The 22706-nt window shown below is 49.4% G+C and overlaps 1 pseudogene across 1 annotated transcript in view; it reads left to right on the forward strand.

Annotated features, from left to right (window-relative positions):
- Positions 1-2083: 2083 nt before the first annotated feature.
- Positions 2084-22706, forward strand: part of LOC308512516 (histone-lysine N-methyltransferase PRDM7-like) — a 45042-nt pseudogene continuing 24419 nt past the window's right edge. The window contains exons 1-4 of the transcript in view: positions 2084-2130; positions 2273-2391; positions 2540-2647; positions 9017-9160. The product of the transcript in view is annotated as a histone-lysine N-methyltransferase PRDM7-like (transcript). The remainder of the gene's footprint in view (positions 2131-2272; positions 2392-2539; positions 2648-9016; positions 9161-22706) is intronic.

A 22706-nucleotide genomic window follows, 5' to 3' on the forward strand; every position in this document is an offset into this window, starting at 1 on the left:
CCGTCTCACCAGCTGAGCAATTTCGCCAATTCGGGGTGGATGTTACTAGTTTCAGCTGCTCACTCCATTTGCTCCGGGACACGACCTGGGACACGTCTGCCTATACCGCCACCATCTTGCTCTTCCACTCGACAGCTTCCTTTAAGGCAGTGGTTCTCAACCTTCCTAATGCCGCCACCCTTGAATACAGTTCCTCATGTTGTGCTGACCCCCAATCATGAAATTTTTCTGTTGCTACTTCATCACTGTAATGTTGCCACTGTTATGAATCGTCATCTAAATGTCAGATATGCAGGATGTATTTTCATTATTACACACTGAACATAATTAAAGCTTAGTGATTCATCACAAAAACAATATATAATTATACATGTGTTTTCCAATGGTCTTAAGCGACCCCTGTGAGAGGGTCGTTCGACCCCCAAAGGGGTCGCGACCCACAGGTTCAGAACCGCTGGTCTAGTGGGAATCCCTGTTTCCCAGAAGGCAACTCCCCGCCTACCGCCTGGTCCTCTCGCTAAGGAAGCGAACAAATGCGCCTGGAAGACAGTCCGGGACCTACATACCGTCGAGTGGAACAGAGTCTCGGTCAGGCGGCAGGAAGGCCGCGTCAGCCCAATACCTGCCCTGGCTGGGGGCTCCCGGCTCCCGGGGTCCCGCCCATACGCAGCGGGAATCCAAGCCCTGGACACCGCCCAGTGGCTGAAGGCTTCTTGACGGACACTCACAGGACCCAGCACAGCCAATCACCACGGGGGGTTGGGAGCGCAGGGCGGGCTCTTTCCACAGGATTCTGCCCTTGACTGGCAGGAAGGCTCCACCCCCTGCCCCGCCCTTTTCGCGTTTCTGACCGCCCATTGGCAGGCCGGGCCCCGTGACCACAGCACTCATTGGCGGCTGGCGCTGACGCTCTGGAGGCAGGAAGCTCCCCCTGGGCCCGCCTCACACCGCCTGAGGGCGGGAGCACGCGGCCAGGAGCATGGGTTTGAGGGGACCTCGGCCAGGTTCGCAGTGCGGCCTGGAGACGGACAGGAAAACGTGAGCCTTGCGTGGGAACCCCTTTCCCGCCGGCCTTCAAACCCCCAGCCGAAGACCCGGGGTGTCCTCCTGAGAGCCTCCCACTCTGTCAGCCTCCAGGGACCCCAAGTGCGCTAACCCGGAGGACCCCCGGTCTCAGCGCCCAGAGGAACGCTCAATCCCCCAAAGGTCAGACCCAGCAAACCCCGAGCCTGGGCTCCCTAACTACGGCACCCAGGAAGACCAAATCCCCAACTCTGAGACAGAAACCCTGGAGGCTGTCCCTGAGACCCCAAATCTCTTCACATTAGTCCCAAATCCTCTGACCCGAGCACCCAACTTTCCTGGCCAGAAAGACCCGGATTCTGTCCAGCGGGCCTATCTCCTCAGCCGGAGACGTCTCTGCCCCTTGAGGCGCCTCCTCCCGCGTGCATTGCTCCTGAATCGTGGGTGCCATTCCCGAACCCGGTTCCTCTCGGCACAGCCCCCCCCCCATTGTAAAGGCGAACCACCTCCACCCCCAAGGGCCCTCAACGCCCCCACCGCGCCCCTCAGACCCCCCTGACCGCGCCCCTCAGACCCCCTAGACCGCTCCCCTCAAATCCCCCAGACCGCTCCCCTCAGTCCCACCAGACCGCGCCCCTCAGTCCCCTCTGACCACGCCCCTCAGACACCCCAGACCGTGCCCCTCAGACCCACCAGACCGCTCCCCTCAGACCCTCCAGACTCCTCACCTCAGTCTCCCCTGACCGCGCCCCTCAAACCTCCCAGACCGCTCCCCTCAGACCCCCCACCGTGCCCCTCAGACCCCCCAGAACGCGCCCCTCAGTTCCCCCTGACTGCGCCCCTCAGACCCCCCTGACCGGGCCCCTCATTACCCCCTGGGACCCCTCAACCGCGGCAGGAGGAGGCGCCCCCTAGTGGGTCATAATGGCCGCAGGCCCGGTCTGTCTGGGGGTGGGGGAGGTGGGGGGGGGGTCGCCCTGCCAGGTGGGAGCGGGTCCCCTCAGCGACTCCTCCTCCCACAGTCACCTCGTCCTCCAGAGGGGACTCCGCTGGCGGCACCATGGACCCGGACAGGGACCTGCAGGAGCGCCCCGTGGAGGAGGCGGGGTGAGCAGGGCATAGGCCCAAGGTGAGGGGGTCCGAGGGGGTGGAGGTGGGGACGGGGGGTGGGGACAGGGTGGAGGCGGGGCGCCGCCCCTCGGGCCGGGGAGGACGGACGAACGGACGGACGGTCTCTCCCCCAGCCCAGGGGCGCCTGCAGGGACGTGTCCATCTACTTCTCCCGGGAGGAGTGGGCGCAGATGGGCGCCTGGGAGCGAGCGCGGCACCGCAACGTGAAGAGCAACTACGAGGCGCTGCTCAGCATGGGTGAGCGAGGGGGGACGGGGCCGCGGGGTGGGCGGGGCGGGGGTGCTCCGTCCAGGGCCCCGGGCTCTGCCCCCGCCAAGCGCTGGCTCTGCTGTTTGTCCCTCAGCTCTTCGCCTGCAGGACAGACTCTTTCTTTCTCTCCTTCCAGGTCTCAGGGCCCCTCGACCCGCGTTCATGTGTCGCCGCGGGAGGACGGCCAGGCCCCGGGTGGAGGACTCCGAGGACTCGGATGACGAGTGGACCCCGAGGCCACGAGGTGCGGGCGGAGGGCGCGCAGCTGCCTGACCCTGACCTGGTGTAGGTCGGGCGGCCTCTCGGGAGTTACCGGGGAGGAGCAAGAGGCAGAGCAGTTACACAGCCAGGGGCTGTTCACATAAACCCCTTTCTATGAATCATTTATTTTACAGAGAGAGAGAGAGACAGAGAGAGACAGAGAGAGAGAGAGAGAAACAGGTGAGAGAGAAACCTCCATGGCTGCCTCCTGCCGGCCCCCCACCTCACGGTTCATCGGTCGTGGCTCAACCACTGGGCCACACTGGCCAGGGTCATAAAACCTCTTTCAATGTGTAACAATAATTATATACAGATTTAGTGTTGACACTATCACAGAGGTCCCCCATTTCTCCCCCTTTTCTCACCTTCACCCAGACCCACCCCCCAAATCTACAATAATGAAACCATAATATGCAAATCCAGGGCGGACCAGCTGAAGGACCCACCAGATGACCAGGCTATGACACCCACTGGCGCCAGGCCAGCCAAGGCCTGTGAAACGCAATTGGTCCGGCCCCCCAATCCCCCATGATGCCCTGCAGAGAGAGGCCCAGGCCACTAGCCACTGGGTCATCAATGGGGGCTCCCCGTCACCCCAAAGAGGGAGGCCCAGGCCACCAATGCAGAGCTGGGGCTACTGAAAGGGACCTCCCTCTGCAGGCGATGGATCGCAGGACTCCCAGACTGTCAGAGCCACAGAGGGCACAGGCCGGGCTCAGGAATTCCCCCCCTCACCACCACCACCACCGCCATTCCCACGGTGCAGAAATTTATAAATTTCGTGCAATGGTGCTCTAATATATATATATTATTAAGCTGTTCTCTCTCCGGGAGCACACACACCCCTCACCCTTTCCCCTCTCCTCCCCCCAACCCCCACTCGGTGTGCATCTCCTAAACTAAGGGACCCAGGAGACTTGCACCAGGGAGTACGGGCAGGGGCAGCTCATTCAGGCTAACCCCCTGAACCTGGCTCCAAGGCCCCTTTTCTATGACTTTCCAATGAGCCAAAGCCACCCGCCTAGGCTGAACTCTTTCCTTTAACCTTTCTAGAGCAACACAGCAGCCCAGCCTAAGCTCTCTCCTGCTGCTGCTTCTATCCTTGTTTCACTGTCCCTAGTTTTAATAAACATTCTCTCAAAATAAAAATAATTGAATAGCCATGTCTCGGTGGCTCCGTTGGTTGGAGCATCCTCCCATACACCAAAAAGGTTTCGTGATCCATCCCCAGTCGGGGTGTGTATGGGATACAACTCATCGATGTTTCTCTCTCACATCCATGTTTCCCTCTCTTTCTTCCTCTTCTTCTCTCTCTAAAATCAATAAGCATATATTCTCAGGTGAGGATGAAAAAATAATAATACAGGAGTATAAATGGTGGTGGAAAAAATAAAATAGAATAATAATATAATTGTATAGTTATAGAACATTAACAAGTAAGTATACAAAAATATAACAGTGAGTAAAAAATAACTAATTCAGAAGAGTTGTGATCACATAGAAGGAGGAAGGTTTGACAGGTGAGCAGTGCTCTAAGACCTGCATGGGGACATATGGGAAAATTATTACTCATGGTAGTTAGGGGGTTGGGTTGTGGGCCAGGGTAGGAAGTAGTTCATCGTTGTATCAGGTTCAATGGCAGCCATGGCATCATCTGCCAGGTTTCATGAAAGTCTGATTGGTAGGGTCTGTAGTTCCATGGGTCTGAGGTTGAAACATAGCTGAAGTCACGACGTTATGTCCAGCTTGCCCGAATCTCTGTTTATGTGGTGACTAGACCTGAGTCTTTGTCCCTAAGACTGTGTGATGCTGATCAGAATCTAGTGATTAGAGAAGGTGGTCACAATCCAAATGTGCAAAGGAGGAAGGATAAGAAAGAAAGGAGCCAAGGTGGTCCTGGTGCCTTGTCCAAGGTGGACTGGACAAGGCCAGTGTGAAGACAGAAGACAGAGAGGAGAAAGCGCTGGGTTACAGACTAGAGATTCTTTGCAGTTACATGACCTTTATTATACTTGTGTCATGAAAGGCCAATTTTTTATTTTTGCTTTTTAGGGCAATTTTATTTTTTAAATCCTCACCCAAGGATATTCATTGAATTTAGAGAGAGGAAGGGAGGGAGACAGAAAGGGAGACAGAAACATCAATGTGAGAGAGGAACATCCATCAGTTGCCTCCTGTGTAGGCCCCAATAAGGATCAAACCGGAAACCTTTTGGTGTAAAACATGGTACTCCAACCAACTGAGATGCCCAGCCAGGGATAGGCCACTCTACACAAATAAAAGAGAAACATGCAAATTGGTGTCACTCTGCCAGGCCCGCCAGCCAATCAGGATACACATGCAAATTAACCCAACAAAGATGGCAGTTAATTTGCCTAACCAGGGCAGCAGCTGAGAGAAGACTGAAGGCTCTGGCTGGAGTGAAGACTGAAGACTGAAGGGACTTGGCTTCTCCTCAGTGGCTGGAGCAAAGGCCTGGGAACCGGGTGCCAGAGGAAATCTAGTGCCGGCAGCCAGGGGAAGGAAGGCCTATTGCGTGAATCTTTGTGCAACGGACTTCTACTTTAAATATATATATATTGAACAGAGGATGAAGTACAGATGGGGTTTTGTCTATTTTTTTTTTAAATATATTTATTGATTTCAGAGAGGAATTCAGAGAGATCAAAACATCAATGATGAGAGAGAGCCATCAATTGGCTGCCTCCGGCACACCTGTGGGATGAGCCCGCAATCCAGGCATGTACCCTTGGCTGGAATAGAACCCAGGACCATTCCATCCGCAGGTTGACGCTCTATCCACTGAGCCAAGCTGGCTAGGGCTATTTTTTTAACATTTTAAGAAAATTAGCTGATGCTCCCAATAAAAGCATAAGCCTAATGAAACCTCAGGAAACATTTTCCAATCATCCTTGGTCTGTCCTGGGATTACTCTATAATTCAGAATTCTGAAAGATAAAAATCTCCAGATTTTGAAACAATTACCAACCAAAACTGATTTCTCACACGGCAGGTGTGGCTCAGAGATTAAGCGTCGACCTATGAACCAGGAGGTCACAGTTCAATTCCCGGTCAGGGCACAAGGCCAGTTTGATCCCTGGTGTGGGGTGTTCAGGAAGGCAGCTAATCCATGATTCTCTATCATCATTGATGTTTCTCTCTCTCTCTCCCTCGCCCTCTCCCTTCCTCTCTGAAATTATATATATTATTGATTTCTCACCATCTTTTAGCTAAACCTTCTTGGGTGTCTTTCAGAGTGGAACAGAATAAACATCAGAAGGTGAGTATTTCCCAAATCCTGTGGAAAAGAAAATCTTCCTCCTGGATGCAAATGCAGGGAAGAGGAGGAAAAATCAGAGTGCACCCTAGGAACTGCCACCTTCCTTTCCTGACCTCTTCAACAAAATGCCCAATATCATCTTAGTCGTTAATAACATCAGCAACAATAGTAGCTACCACGGGTCTTATCTTCACAATGCTTCAGACTCTAAGAATTCTACGTGCATAAACTCACTTAAACCTTACCACAACCCTATGAGGTAGGTACTATAAGTATCACCATTTCTGATGAGGAAACTGAGGTTTCAGACATATACAAGTGTTTGATTGTATGTCTGAAATCACAGTATCGGTGGTCGTGCATTCTAATCCTTAGCTTCATCTCTAAACCACTTACAAGCTCATTAAAATTTCCATAGTTTTATGCACTTTCCACTGTCTCATCCATACATGATTACATCTTTCACTGACTGATGATTCCAAACGCAGTTCTGCTCTGCTATGCTCCAGTGAGAAATGCACTAAGACTTCCGACTTGCAGAAGCTCACTGATATATAGGCAGTTTGCACGGTGCATGGTCCCAGATGAAGATGGATATAGCAACCCCAGCATCAGAGCCTCCCAGTCAAATAAAAGAAAGCATCTCTCAACTCTGGGGAGCTTCAGGTTTGACGATTCAGAAACAATAAACAATAAATAAAGTGACTTAAGAACTTCATAGAGATGACACACTATTCAATAGAAGCTCATCTGGAACTGGTTTTGAATGCTCATTCCAGTCAGAAGAAGTATGGCTTCTTTCTCTGAGCTCTAATTAGGCCAGTGTCATCTTGTTTGAATCATTGGCTCCGCCTGCCTACCTCTGCATTGTGAGCTCTTTGGTTCACACCAGATTCTTCTCAGAAGTCCCAGGCCCAACTCAGGGTCCCTGAGGGCCCCCTGAATGTTTGCTGAAAGAGTGCTTTCAAATTTACAAATTAAACTAGAGTAGGGTCAAAGAATAATGAAGATAAATTACATGTGATTTCAAATATAGAGATGGCTGAGAGGGACATTGATAGCAGGACTGTAATTTCACATTCATACTGTATCAAAGTGCTCACAGAACATTTTGGTGAACATCATTATATTTCATGTTCATTATAACATTAAGAATTAGCATGTTATAGGTCAGGAAAATGAAGAGAACAGGCTGGTAGCACAACCTTATTCAAACAGAATTGGTGGGAACCAACTAATCTAATTACAACTGTTCTTTCCATGATATAGTAAATTGCACATTTAAGCATAATTTCCTTTATTGTCATGGTAGGTTTCTGCCAGCCATTTCTTTTTAAAAAATATGTTTTTACTGATTTGAGAGAGAGAGAAAGGGAGAGAAGCATCAGTGAGAGAGAAAAATATGGATCAATAACCCGTAACTGGGGCATGTGCCCTGACCGGGAATGGAACCCGCAACCCTTCAGTTCAACCAACTGAGCTACACCAGCCAGGGCTCTGCCAACTATTTCTTTCTTTCTTTTTTTCTTAATCCTCACCCAAGGATATTTTCTCATTGATTTTTAGGGGGAATAGAAAAAAGAGGGAGAGAAAGAGAGAAATATCAATGTGAGAGACACACATAATGACTGGTGGCCTCCTGCATAAGCCCAGACCAAGGTCCAGGCCAGGGAGGAGGGTCCTGCAACCAAGGAACTCGCGCTTGACGAGAATTCAACTCAGGACCCTTCAGTCTGCAGGCCGACACTCTATCAACTGAACTACACTGGTTAGGGCCCAACTATGTCTTATTCTCTTCCCAGTATCCTTCATTCTCAATGTGCTATAAAAGAAAGAGCCTTAAGGCATGGGTTCTAGTCTTCGATTCAAAACCCACATTGGCCATTTCTTTTTCCTCTAATTTTCATACTTCCCAGGTATTTCCAAGAGGTGTTGAAGTGTTCATTAAAGTCATGTATATCATAAACCCTACATAATTAAATAAATGTACGTTACATTTATTTCCCTTTGCCTTTCACACTGAAGGCAAAGTCCAGGGCGCCATTAAGTAATGAGTCCAGTTTGAAGGAATTGTCAGGAACAGCAAATTTGTTGACCACAAGTGGCTCAGAGCAGACCCAGAAACCAGTGCCCCCTCCTGGAGAAGCAAGTACCTCCGGACAGCACCCTAGATCAAAATTGGGTAAGTTCAATAATTTGGAGATTTCAGTTCCACTAATTCCTCTGGAAAGGCTGGTCAGTATAGCCTAGGTATGTGGGGTGGACATTCAACACGCCTGGATTTGAAACTGGAGTTAGCACTGAAGCTTTGAGCTAATCTTACAAACTCTCTGAGCTCCTGAATGCTAATGTATACAGTCAACATAAGGAAACATGGGACACATATAGTTTGAAAGCATTAAATTAAATCTCAAACAATTGACACATGCAAGCTGTCCAATAAATCCATCTGTGATAATAGCAACCATATTCTCTTGGTGTTGTGTGCCCAGATCTTTACTCAGTGCCTAACACATAACGTGCCCTCCATAAATACTTTATGAATGACCAAAGCTTGGAAGGTTGAACCTGATAATGGGATCATCTAGAAACTAAAATTGAATCTGCCATCGGTAGTCAGTGTGGCGTACTAGTCTTTTAGTTAATGGAGGAAAATACCAGATACTATAAAGAACAGGTGATCATTTGATGGGAAGACATTGTGTGTTTTCTGACAAGACAGGGACTCATGTTCCAGACCCCCTTCGTTCACTAGCTCTTCTCTCATGTAGACCTCAGGAGAAAGGAGATCGAAGTGAAGATGTATAGCCTACGAGAGAGAAAGGGCCATGTCTACCAAGAGATCAGCGAGTCCCAGGATGTTGACTACCTGTTTAAGCTCACCCTAACCAAGGGGCATGTTATGTCCTTGATGCTATGATTTCACCTGGTTTTTGGGTGCCCAAATCATTCCCTTCCTCTCGTGACAGGGAATATAGGATTGAGGCTCACTGATGGGAGCTCTTTCTGAAGCTCTTCGTGTGCAGGAACATGCACTGCACCCTGACTAATCCCTGTTGCTCTTGCCTCCAGATTGTGAGAAGTGTCAGAACTTCTTCATTGACAGCTGTGCTGTGCACGGGCCTCCTACGTTTGTAAAAGACAGTGCCTCGGACAACGGGCATGTCAACCTCTCAGCCCTCACTCTGCCCCCTGGGTTGAGAATCGGACCATCAGGCATCCCTGAGGCTGGGCTTGGAGTGTGGAATGAGGAATGTGATCTGCTGGTGGGCCTGCACTTTGGCCCTTATGAGGGTCAGATCACAGAAGATGAAGCCACAGCCAACAGCGGCTACTCCTGGCTGGTGAGAACTTTACCTCTTCCCTGTCCTCTGGCTTCCCGTCCCTCCTGTGGCTTGGATGCCCCCACCTTCTACATGCTAGGACATGGATGGGGACCATATGGTTAGTTAGCTCTGTGTACTGGGCGGACTTTGCATGAACATGGAGCTCCTCTCTAAGGATCAGAGGGTAAATGGGAGCAAAGTGGTACAGACTCCTCCCTTGTGGGGCTCCTGCTTAGTGGACAAATTGACTCAGAAGTGTAGATGATTAGTAAGAAAAATATCCTGTGATCACCATTGGCAGTTGAATCACCATGCAGGCTGAAAGAGATTTGATGACACTAGAATAAAGTAATTATTCTATTGTATACTCACAACCACACACACACACACACACACACACACACACACACACACACACAGCCTTTAACTTCTTTTCCTGAAATGCAGGTCAACAAATGGAGAAACTGCTATGAGTATGTGGATGGAAAGTATACATCTCAGGCCAACTGGATGAGGTAAGGTCACTAGGCTTCTGGGTGCCGGAGAGGACACTCATGCCTCACAACCCACATGTCTGTCCTTCCAATCATGCCTCCCTAATGGTCTCCCTCAGTCCTCTGTTCCCCCTTTTTCACCATACAGTGATCTTTAACATCTAGAGACATTTAGGAAAAAAGGAGGTAACAGTATAGCATATGTCCTCAAAAGAGAAGAATCTAGTTTGGGCAATGGGAAAAACCTTGAGGACCCTGGATTACTCTGTGATTTGTCTAACTGACATTAGTTAAACCCTTACTATATTCCAGTTTAGAGGAAGGAATTCATTACTTACACAGATCACACAATCCATGTCCCTAGGGAGGACTTACTGCAGACGGACATGAAACATTTTATTTCATAAACATTTAACTCTAATTTTCCTATTTTTCAAGAAGTTCCCAGTGCCCAGATAGCCTTGAACCAAGGATAGTCTAAACCTGTGAGGTCAGCACATCATCCCAGACTCAGTTCTAACTAGAACTGGATGTTGGAGCCTGCAGAGTCATAGTGCTCATGGCCCTTTCCTGAGGAGCTCTCTTGTGTCAGGGGAGACAGATTATGAATAAACTACTATTGTTCTGTGTTATTTTTCTAAGAAAGAGAGACCTCGACATTTCTGTGGGAACCTGGGGGAGGCAACTGAATGATGCCTTCAATAAAGTGTGGGGAGACTCGACAAAGGCCTCTGAAGAGAAGGTAGACTTGGACTGAGTGTTGAATGATGTGAGTCCTAGAGCAAGCCCCGAGTCCTGGGGTGTAACACAGAACCTGACTTACAGCTTAGAGAAGCTAGAGGCCACCGGGTTTGATGGGGAAGTCTGGAATGAGGCTTTGGAAATGGCATTAGGCAGGATGAGACCTGTGAGCAGGACGTAGAGACAGGAATTCACATGACCTTGTGACAGAGGCTTGGACATTGAACAGAAGTTTCCCCAGGAACATGGGGGTGGGTGCCATCAGTGCTGAGGGCCTTACGCGTCAGTGAGGATCTGGACACGATATGACAGGTAGTGGAAGCTCATCGCCTGTGGTTTTCTTTCCTTTCATCTGCCTCAACGCCAGGTATGTGAACTGCGCCCGGGATGAGGAAGAACAGAACCTGGTGGCCTTTCAATATCACAGGCAGATTTTCTACCGAACCTGCCGGGTCGTGAGGACGGGCTGTGAGCTGCTGGTCTGGTATGGAGAAGAGTATGGCCAAAAGCTGGGCATCAAGTGGGGCAGCAAGTGGAAGACAGAGCTTGTGGCCGGGAGAGGTGGGCACCACTCTTCTTCAACATGGAAAGAAAGAATTCTTAGAAGTTTTCATGCTCCAACTCTCAAGTAGAGTAAAATCCACTCTAGAGTCAGCAAAGCTTCAAATCAGATGCTTCAGAAATTGATGGCTCATCACATAGGTCTTTGATTCTTAAGAATAATTTTAATATTTTTATTTTTGTTCTAATTTTTAAAAATATGCTTGTATTGGTTTTAGGGACAGAGATGAAGAGAGAGGGAGAGAAATATCAATCTGCTGCCTCCTGCATTCTCTCTACTGGGGATCAAGTCCACCACCCTGACATGTGCCCTGACCAGGAATCAAACTGGCTACCTCTGGGTGAATGTGACAATGCTCAACCAACTGAGCCACAATGGCCAGGGCCAATTTGTGTTCCATTTTTAAAAATACTTCATGCACAAAATGCACAGCATCATATAGTGCTGAAAGGATTAGAGGCAAAAAAAAAAAAAAAAAAAAAGGTCTCAGGCACTTAACCAGCTCTCTCATCAAGGTGGTTGTTTTTGGGTTGTTGTTTTTTTTTTTTTTTTTTTTTTTTTTAACACTTTAGCTGTTTCTTCTTCATTTACTGCATATTTCTAAATGAAATGTGTGTGTTAACATGCATTCATTCATTATTTTTTGACTTGTCATGTGAATTCCTACTCGGTGCCACACAGGGTTCTGGGAGCTGGAAATACAGATTAGCACGATGATCAGAATCACTGCTCCTGAGCAGCTGGTTGGTGAAGGATGGAAGCCTCGGCAGACATATGTGCATGTGCTTAATATCACACAGTGGTTAGCGCTTTGGAGAAAACGGGCCCAGGACAAGTGCCTAGGGATCAGTGTGAGGGGAAGGTGGGTGTGTCGGATTGCAAAGGTCAAGGGAAGGCTTTCTCAGGAGACAACATTTACAACAGTTGTGTCACAAGGTCCCAGGCAGAGGGATTGGCTGGTGCAGGGAAGGAAAGAGGTGGGGTGTTGAGCTGGCTGAGGGCTACTCCCGTCTCAGTCTCAGTACAGAGGGCAAGAACAGAGGTTGGACAGATGCCTAGCAGCCGGGAAATACAGTGCCTATGATCCAAGCTGAGATACTGGGGACTTTCTTGAGTGAGACGGGACAACTGAGCAGTTTTCAGCTGCAGAGTGGCATGTTCTAAAACTATGCTTTGTTAATTTTTTGGGGAAATAAACTTCAGTGGGGAATCCCCTCCGAGATTATTTCAACTCCAAGTGAGAGAGGAAGGCGGACTGGCTGGAGAGGTACGGGAGTCAGGAGTGTAAGAAGCAGGTTGGGGAAATATTTTTGTTGTTGTTGTTAATCCTCACCCAGGGATATTTTTCCACTGATTATTTTTTGAGAGAGAGTAGAAGGGGGAGAGACAGAGAGAGAAACATCAATAGCTTGTCTCCCACAGACACCCCAACCAGGGCTGGGGATTGAGCTAGCAACCCAGGTATGTGCCCTTGACTAGAATCAAATCCAGGACCCTGGAGTCCCCAAGGCGACGCTCTCTCTACTGATCCAAACTGGCTAGGGGATGGTTGGAAAGATATTCTGAAACAGGACTTTGTAGTGTATTTGAAGTAGGCTAACACTGAAAGAAATCAAGTAGGAATACTGTGTGAGGAAGGACATATTTCCATTTTGTGATTTGTGGAAAACTGAGAGAGAAGCAATTGCTAGTTGGGGCCTATGGTTTCTCTATTTTTAAATATTTTTAGTAATTTGAGAGAGAGAGGAAGGGAAATGAAGAGAGGGATAGAAATATCAACATGGATCAGCTGCCTCCTGCTGGGATCGAGCACAAAACCTGGCATGTGCCCTGACCAGGAATCAAACTGGTGACGTCCTGGTTCATGGGTTGATGCTCAACCACTGAGCTACCTGGCCAGGCCTGTGGTTTTTCTCTTTAACATGACTTAGAAGACACATGTATATGGAAAGGTCACAATAGTCCAACCCATATAAGGAGTGAAATGCCTTCTGATGGTCCTTGATCTGTAAGACCTTTTTTCTTTTCAATCCTCATCCCAGGATATTTTTCCATTGATTTTTAGAGAGAATGGAAGAGGGAGGAAAGACAAAGAGAAATGTCGATGTGAGAGAAACACATTGACTGGCTGCCTCCTGCACACGCCCAGATCAGGGCCCAGGCTGGGGAGAAGCCTGCAACCAAGGCACATGCTCTTGATGGGAATCAAACCCAGGACCTTTCCGTCCACAGGCTGAGGCTCTATCCACTGATCCACACTGGCCAGGGCTGTAGAAAAGACTTTTGATATGGGGTCTCTGGATTTCTGAAGAAGAGTAGTGCAGACAAAGAAAAAGAAAAGTAGACAGTGAAGGAACACTTTGTGGGAGGCAGAGCTTGCACTGTCAACACAGCTAGAATGATTCCGGGGACGGGTCTTACCAGGAGACAGAGCGTACGGCACAGGCAGGCTTGCCCACACCTGCCCTGACCAAAACTTTCTTCTCCAGCAGAACCAAAGCCAGAGATCCACCCATGTCCCTCCTGCTCTGTGGCCTTCTCCAGTCGGACATTCCTCAGCCAACATGTGAAACGCAATCACCCCTCTGAGATTCTGCCAGGAGCATCTGCAGGAAAACACGTCCAGGCGGAGGAAGCTGGCCCAGAGCGTCAGAATCAACAGCAGCAGCAACAGACTGGTCCACATGGCTGGAATGACAAAGCTGAAGGTCAAGAGGTCAAATGGAGGTCCAAACCTTTTCTTAAAAGGATCAGGCACAGGGGAACTTCAAGGGCCTCTTTCAAGCCTCCAAACGGACAAACAGGGAGCTCCAGTGACCATGAGAGAATAATGGAGGAAGAGCCCAGCACAGGCCAGAATGTTAATGCAAAGAACACAGGCAAATTATTTGTGGAAGTAAGAATGTCAAAAATTGTAACAATCAAGCATGGAGGGTGTGGGCAAGGCTTCAATGATAAGTCACATATCGACACACACCAGAGGACACACTCAGGGGAGAAGCCCTATGTGTGCAGGGAGTGTGGGCGAGGCTTTACAAAGAAGTCACATCTCATCAGACACCAGAGGGCACACTCAGGGGAGAAGCCCTATGTGTGTAGGGAGTGTGGGCGAGGCTTTAGAGATAAGTCACCTCTCATCAGACACCAGAGGACACACTCAGGAGAGAAGCATTATGTGTGTAGGGAGTGTGGGCGAGGCTTTACAGATAAGTCATCTCTCATCAGACACCAAAGGACACACACAGGAGAGAAGCCCTATGTGTGCAGTGAGTGTGGGCGAGGCTTTACAGATAAGTCATCTCTCATCAGACACCAGAGGACACACTTAGGGGAGAAGCCCTATGTTTGCAGTGAGTGTGGGGGAGTCTTTAGAGATAAGTCATCTCTCATCAGACACCAGAGGACACACTCAGGAGAGAAGCCCTATGTTTGTAGGGAGTGTGGGCGAGGCTTTAGAGATAAGTCATCTCTCATCAGACACCAGAGGAAACACTCAGGGGAGAAGCCCTATGTGTGTAGGGAGTGTGGGCGAGGCTTTACAGATAAGTCATCTCTCATCAGACACCAGAGGACACACTCAGGAGAGAAGCCGTATGTGTGTAGGGAGTGTGGGCAAGGCTTTACAAATAAGTCATCTCTCATCAGACACCAGAGGACACACTCAGGAGAGAAGCCGTATGTGTGTAGGGAGTGTGGGCGAGGCTTTACAGATAAGTCATCTCTCATCAGACACCAGAGGACACACTCAGGAGAGAAGCCATATGTGTGTAGGGAGTGTGGGCGAGGCTTTACAGATAAGTCATCTCTCATCAGACACCAGAGGACACACTCAGGGGAGAAGCCCTATGTGTGCAGTGAGTGTGGGGGTGGCTTTAGAGATAAGTCATCTCTCATCAGACACCAGAGGACACACTCAGGGGAGAAGCCCGGTGTTTGCAGGGAGGATGCATCATGAGCCCTAAATTGCACCTCAGTAGCCACAGGGCAACTGTCGGCACCACATACCTCATACCCCAGCTCTGAGGGGGCTTCAGAGTAAGCCTGCAGGCTCCTTTCCTTCCCCAAGAGTGTATTTAGTACAGAAGTAACTGGTCAAACATCCTCCACTTTCAAGAGGAGAGGCAATAGACAAACAGTTCCTTAAGTGCTATGGGGATGTCAACATCCATGTCCCTCATGGTGTTTTTGGCCTCGTTTTAATAAATTTTGTGTCCAGACAAACCTGAAGCCGACATGCCTCATCCCCCTCATCACTGAAAGCAGAGTTCCAGGAGGGCCTCAGAGAACGCTCAGCCACAGACCTGAACCCGGGAAGGTAGGAATCTGTCATCAGTCCAGTGAGGTTCCTGCCAGGGAGAGGGATTGAGACAGACTCACCAGGAACATGAGTAGGACCCCAACAACCCCTAGGCTTCTCCTGGCTCCGCCCCTGATTCCTCAGACCTCTGTAGCCTCAGAGGTGAAAGCCAGAGAGGGTGTGTACAGGTGTGTGTGTACGTGTGTGTGTGTGTGTGTGTGTGTGTGTGTGTGTTTGTGTGTGTGTGTGTGCACACACCTGTGCTGCCTCAGTCTGGGCACTGGTCGCCCTCTACTTGCTGCCTCTGTAGCAATGGCATCTTGCCTGGGGCATAGCATGTGGGCGCCAGGTCTGCCCACAAGGTTTTGAGTCTCAGCTCTGCCCTCACAACTGTGTGTCCTAAGGCAAGACCCCCAAAGTCTCTGTGCCCCTTTCCAAGCTATAAAGCGGGAGGGTGACCCAGGCTTTGGAGTGTCATTCAGAGTGTGGTCAGCACCGGCGACTCTGGCTCAGGTGCCTAAAACGTGCGTCTCTCGGTGAACTGCGTCTGCCAGGCCTTGAGGTGGACAAGGGAGGCAGAGGGCGTGGGGCCCGGGAGACAGTTTAGAGCTCGCGCAGCCCCACTGTTCTGCGTGGACTTGGCTGCCTGAGCAGGAGGCGTGGGGTCAGGCATGCGCCTCCCCCGGGCTACCCCCTCCCACTGAGCCTGGGCATGCGGCACTGCGAGTGACCAGGACACAGGCCCTCGCCACCCTGCTGAGAGCTGCTAGGTGCACCTCACCTCACAGTGTGTGCGAAGCCCACCTCGCAGCAGCTCCTGGTGCTGGCCTTGTACCTGGGTCCGCGTGTCTAACCCTCCCCTGACCCGTCAGAAATCCTTCACTGCACGTTTCTTATGGGGAGTCTGATGGGCCATGGACCCGCGTGAGCAGAGCAGGCAGGCCGTGTCGGTCATTCCTGGCCACCGGTTCACAGGTAATGTCCAGCGAGGCCTGGAGCACTGATGCTGATGGGCCCATGGTGGGAGTCCAGCGAGGCTCCAGGGAACAGGTAGCGTCTGCTTAGTGAGGCGACGGGGCCACAGCAACCAGAGGCCCCTCTTTTCTTACAACAGAGCAGACGGACATCAATGCAGGGAGCAGGCACACGCGGTGTGGGCCCATCACCCCTCAGCCTGAGGGACCTAGCACAGCACCTGTTCCTGGAGGAGAGCTCCTGAAGGGGTCACCAAACCCACGAACTGGGACCATGACCTTCCCTCTCCTGCCAGGCTGGTGTGGCTCAGTGCTTGACCATCGACCTATGAACCAGGAGGTTAGGGTTCAATTCCTGGTCAGGGCACATGCTCGGGTTGTGGGCTTGATGCCCAGTGTAGGGCTTGCAAGAGGGAGCGGATCCATGATTCTCTGTCATCATGGATGTTTCTCTCTCTCTCTCTCTCTCTCTCTCTCTCTCTCTCTCTCTCTCTCTCGTCTCCCCCCACTTCCTCTCCCTTTCTATCTGAGATCAATAAAAAATATATTTTAAAAAATGATGGCATTTCTATGTGAAGAATTGAAACCTCATTCCCTCCAATGACTGAGGGCTTGGGTGGGTGACCTGAAACTCTCAGAAGCAACCTTTGAGCCACACCTTCATACTTGTGTTTTCCCTCATTAACCCAATCCTGAAACACCTCAGGACCAGGAGAAATCTGCCAGTTGGGATATTGTTTTCTGTGGGTCTCAGCGGACTCGGGAGGAGCCAGCCCACAGTCATGGAGCTGTTGACACCCAAGCAGGGGCCCTGTGCACATTGGAAGCTGGGCTCTCTCGCTCAGGCCAGGAGGGGCAAACCCCCACCCCCAGCATCGCATTGAAACAGCACACATTTCCAAGTGGCTCAGCACCTCTGCTGAGTATCTCTCAGGGGGGGAAGGAAAGCTTTGCACAATCAAGTGCTCATTCACATTAAAAATGTTGGTGTCCCCGTGCCCAAACCTCCACGTACAGGAATGTTCTGGTTTGACTATTCATGCTGTGATTTGTTGAGTACATCATTCCCAGGTTGCAATGATTAGCCTTGATCTCCATGCCCAGCTTTTCCTACCATTTGTTTCCATTTCCAGTGTGAGACATCTCACTTCCTTTGGAAGGAAATGGAAAATTCTCCAGGATGCGAAGCTCCGCTGTTTGGGTGTAGATGTGCACGCACGTTTGAAACTGAGATGCTCTGAACATTCATGAACTGGAATTCTCACGATGACTAAGGAAGACAAGTGGTGGGTGTTTTCAGTAAAATCTGATACCTTTTGGGAGGAGGATAGGAGCAGATTGGACAGTTTCCAGTTTTATTTTAAATCTGTTGTTCTTGATCTGAGACACAGAGGGACAGGGAGACAAAGAGAAACAATCAGGTGATGGGGGTGCCCTTACCAGGAATCAAGGGGACTTCTTGGTTCATAGGTCAACGCTCAGTCATTGAGCCTCGCTTGCTGGTGTTCTCATGATGCTTGGAGTATCAGGCCTGTTTCCATCATCACAGCAGGTGGGAGCTGTGGCATCAGTACAAGCCTAATTCTACCTTCTGCCTATAGGTTCATAACAGAATGAAGGGAAAACCATGAAGGTTGTCTCAACAAGGGGACCAGTCATTGAGCAAACATTCTGCTTTGGTGACAACACATGACCCCCAACAGTTCCTTGGGCAGCGATACACAGTAATACTTACCAAGTTTCTAAACATTTGCCAAGTAAAACATTCACTCTTACAAAGTTTTTAACATGCTCACTTAATTACACTTAGGAAGGCAACTTTGAATGAGAAATGTCATTTTCTAAACTAAAATGTATGTATGATACAAATGTATAATACATCAAACAGATGACTGCTTGGCTCTGATTTATTTTTCATACATGCAATAACTATATAGAATAAGTTTGAGATCACTTTCCAAACAACTGATGTGTGAATGGTTGTCCAGAGAGGTCTTGGGTCTTGGGCAGAGTCACCATGAAGTAGGTGCTGTCTGTGGAACTGGAATCCAGGGTTCTGGAGTCAAAAACCTCTGAGAAGGTACATCTGGGAGGATAAAAGGAACCAACACAGTGGTCACAGGTTCCCGGATGTCACCTCTCCAGGCCACTGCGGCCTCGATTATCTGTGTGTCCCTCGGTCTCTGTGTCCCTCGGTCTATGTGTCCCTCAGTCTGTGTGTCCCTCAGCCTGTATGTCCCTCGGTCACTGACACCGGGTGAGTCTGCTCCCATCTTCTCAGTGGGGGGGACTCTGGGAGCAGCGACACAACGCAGTAGAGGGGAGCACGTGCAGGACCCTCCTCTGTCCATTCCCCGCCTCCTTCACGCCTCGCTTTCCTCTGCTCCTCCTGGCCTCGCCCCCCGCCGCAGAGCCTCGCCCCAACGTGGTGGCTTGGGAGACCCTGCAAGGACCACGCTAGAATGGCCTCGTCCTGTTGTGTCAGGATCTGGCCAGCTGAGAGACACTCAGACATTTTATTTTTATCTTATAGACACATTCCGTGGAAAAACATCAGCGGAGCCGAATGCTCCGCTCATCATGGTGCCTTTCTTTAGGGGTATGCTGCTTTTTCACAGCCTCCAAATCTTTTCCTTCTTTGTACGTTTTTCTTGTTTATGTTTTGGTTAATTCTTACCAGAGGATATGTTTTTTACAGACAGAGGGAGGGAGGGAGGGTGGGGATAGAGAAGAAACAAAAAAGCAAACATGAATATGCAAGAGACACATGGATCTTTGGCTCCCACAGGAGCCCAGACCGGGGCAGGCAATGAAGCCTGCATCCCAGGTATGTGCTCTGGACCTGGAATCCCACCAGCGACCCTTCCCTGGGCATCCGAAGGTCTAACCAGTGAACAACACTGGCCAGGGCCTATTCCTTCTGCTGAGCAGATGAGAACACATGCCACTCTTTCTTCTGGCAGAAGGCAGCCAATCTAGGATGATCACTCATCATTGATCTTTCTTCTTTTCTGAAATAGTAGAAATGCATATTTCTAAGAAAAAACCACTGTGGCCCTGGCCAGTGTTCCTCAGTGGGGAGAGTGTCAACCTGTGTATTGAAGGGTCCCTGGTTTGATTCCCGGTCAGGGCACATGCCCTCGTTGCAGGCTGGATCCCCAGTGGGGAGGGGGTGATACAGGAGGCAGCTGATCCATGATTCTCTCTCATCATTTGCCGGGGTCCAACCCCAGCAGGTCCAGGGGTTCCCAAAAGCGTCGACAGAGTCGGCGAAGAAGGAAGGACACGGAGACAGTGTTCAGTTGATCAGCAGCCTAGCCAGGATCTCCAGCCAAGTTCTGGTCTGGATCTCCAGAGAGGTTCTGCTCAGGATCTCCAGCGATGTTCTGGTTAGGATATCCAGCCAGGTTCTGTGTCCATGTTCTCTTGCTAGGTTCTCCGGGTTCTCCAGCAAGGTTCTGTAGCCATGTTACCTCACTAGGTTCTCCAGCCAGGTTCTGTCCAGGTTCTCCAGCCAGGTTCAGTCACCAGGTTCTAGTCAGGTTCTCTTGCCATGTTCTATCCAGGTTGTGTAGCCAGGATTTGTTTCTAGGTTCTTCAGCCAGGTTCTCTCACTAGGTTCTGTCTCTACGTTCTGTGGCCATGTTCTCTCCAGCGAAGTTCTTCTGTCTCTAGGTTCTGTGTAGGTTCTGTGTCTATTGGTTCTGTCTTCTAAGTTATGTCTCTTGTTGTCTTGTTACATCTGTATTTATACAAGTTGATTCCAATCCTATCAATCTCTATTACAAAGGTTAGGGCGTTTCTTATCTCCATTCCAGGGAGTAAAGATTATGTAGCTTAAGCATGATTGTTCGTAGTTAAAGTGACTAATTACCCACCTGGCACTTACTTAAGGGGGTTTATTCCCTCCCTAACTTCAGGGGAAATTCCCTCCCTGGGGAAACAACCTTTCTCAAAGAGGTGACCTTGGTTAAAGCACATAGTGCCAAAAAGGTGAGCAAACATATTAAGAACAATATGCCATATATGCCAGGTCCCTTGAAACAGCAAGGATGGACCGGCTTCAGGCATATTCCCCCTTTTTTATTTTTTAAAAGCAGGCATTAAAAAGAAAAACCCCAAATGCTCTCTTGTATCCATTTTAAGAGTAGGATCGGCGCTTTCCGCTATTACCTTAGTACTGATCTATCACCCCAGGGAGAGCTAGCCAATCCTGCACTTTCCTGCGGTGGAAAGACTGCAGTGGGGTTAAGGGTAAGGCTCCTTGGGCCTACCTCCTCCCATGCCTTTCCATTTACCTTTCCTTCCTCAGAAAAGCATGGACATACTTCTTGTATAAAACGTTCTGTCTGACTGGGTGTAACCTTAATTCCTCTGCTAGCAAGCATATGTGTTCAAAGATCAATACAGAGTCTTATTTCTTTAGACTCAGTATGGCACATCTTCCTAATCTAAAGATCAATACAGAGTCTTCTTTCTTTGGACTCAGTATGGCACATCTTCTCAATCTAAGAATCAATACAGAGTCTTCTTTCTTTGGACTCAGTATGGCACATCTTCTCAATCTAAGTTCTGTACTATCCACATTCTTACCCTACTTATCCTCTATAGGGGGGTCTGCAGTACCCTGGTGGAGTCTTATGAGTCCTGAATGTGGGGGTTCTCATTGGGGGGGGTCTTACCTAGGGGAATCCTGTTCCAGGGTTTCCCAAAGGTGTGGATGGAGTCGGCGAAGACTATCCACCCTCTTCCTACGGTAGAGTCCTATCCATCCCGAGAGTGGGGCTTACCTAGAGGTCCCGGTTCTGGCACCAGATGCTGGGGTCCAACCCCAGCAGGTCCAGGGGTCCCCAAAGTTGTGGACGGAGTCAGCGAAGAAGGAATGACACAGAGACAGCGTTCAGTTGATCAGCAGCCTAGCCAGGATCTCTAGCCTGGATCTCCAGCCAAGTTCTGTTCAGGATCTCCAGCGAAGTTTTGGTTAGGATATCCAGCCAGGTTCTGTGTTCATGTTCTCTTGCTAGGTTCTCCAGCCAGGTTCAGTCACCAGGTTGTAGTCAGGTGACTAGAAATAGGAAGGTGCGAGGATTCCTTGCCAATTTCTGTACTCAGGTTCAGTCCAGGATCTTTTGCCATATTCTCTCCAGCGAAGTTCTTCTGTCTCTAGGTTCTGTGTAGGTTCTGTGTCTAGGTTCTGTGTAGGTTCTGTATCTAGGTTCTGTGGCCAGTTTCTGTCCAGGATCTTTTGCCATGTTCTCTCACTAGGTTCTGTCTCAAGGTTCTTTGGCCAGTTTCTGTCCAGGATCATTTGACATGTTCTCTCCAGCTAATTTCTTCTGTCCGTAGGTTCTGTGTAGGTTCTGTGTCTAGGTTCTGTGTCTTTTGGTTCTGTCTTCTAAGTTCTGTCTCTTGTTGTCTTGTTACATCTGTATTTATAGCAGTTGATTCCAATCCTATCAATCTCTATTCCAAAGGTTAGGGCGTTTCTTATCTCCATTCCAGGGAGTAAATATTATGTAGCTTAAGCATGATTGTTCGTAGTTAATGTGAATAATTACCCACATGGCACTTAGTTAAGGGGGTTAATTCCCTCCCTAACTTCAGGGGAGAAAACCTACCTGGGGAAACAACCTTTCTCAAAGAGGTGACCTTGGTTAAAGCACATAGGGCCAAGAAGGTGAGCAAACATATTAAGAACAGTATATCATATATGCCAGATCACTTGAAACAGCAGGATGGACCGGCTCCCGGGAAATATTGATGTTTCCATCTCTATCCCTTTCCCATGGTGAACACTCCTTCCTGTGGGGGAAATGTCCGCTGGCTGTAGGAAAACATATTATATGAGAGAGTGTCCCTATTGTTTTAGGAACCCTACTTTCTGTTGCTGAAATGCATGTTCCTGTGTGCGGATCTCTTTTCCTGTGAAAGCGTCCCATTTTTCTGTGGGGGAAATGCACTTTCCTGTTGTGGACCTGTCCTCCTGTGAGGGAATCGCACCTTGCTGTGGGGGAATCATAACTTCCTGTTGGAGAACGCCTCTACCTATAGGGGAAACAAACTTCCTTTGAGGAAACGTTCTTCATGTGGGGGAAATGCACTTTACTGTGTGTGGATGACTCTTCCTGTGAGGGCGTCTCAACTTCCAGTGTGGGAAATGCACTTTCCTGTTTGTGGACCTATCTTGCAGTGAGGGACTCGCACCTTCCTGTGGGGGAATGGAAACTTCCTGTTAGAGAACACCTATTCCTGTGGGGGAAACGAACACCCTGTGAGGAAACCTTCTTCCTGTAGGGGAACTGCAATATCCAGTATGCTTACCGATTATGCTCTGAATGAATGGCTCCTTCACTTGGGGAAACAATACT

This window comes from Myotis nattereri (assembly GCF_964212035.1).
Source record: "Myotis nattereri genome assembly, chromosome: Y".
NCBI lineage: Eukaryota > Metazoa > Chordata > Mammalia > Chiroptera > Vespertilionidae > Myotis > Myotis nattereri.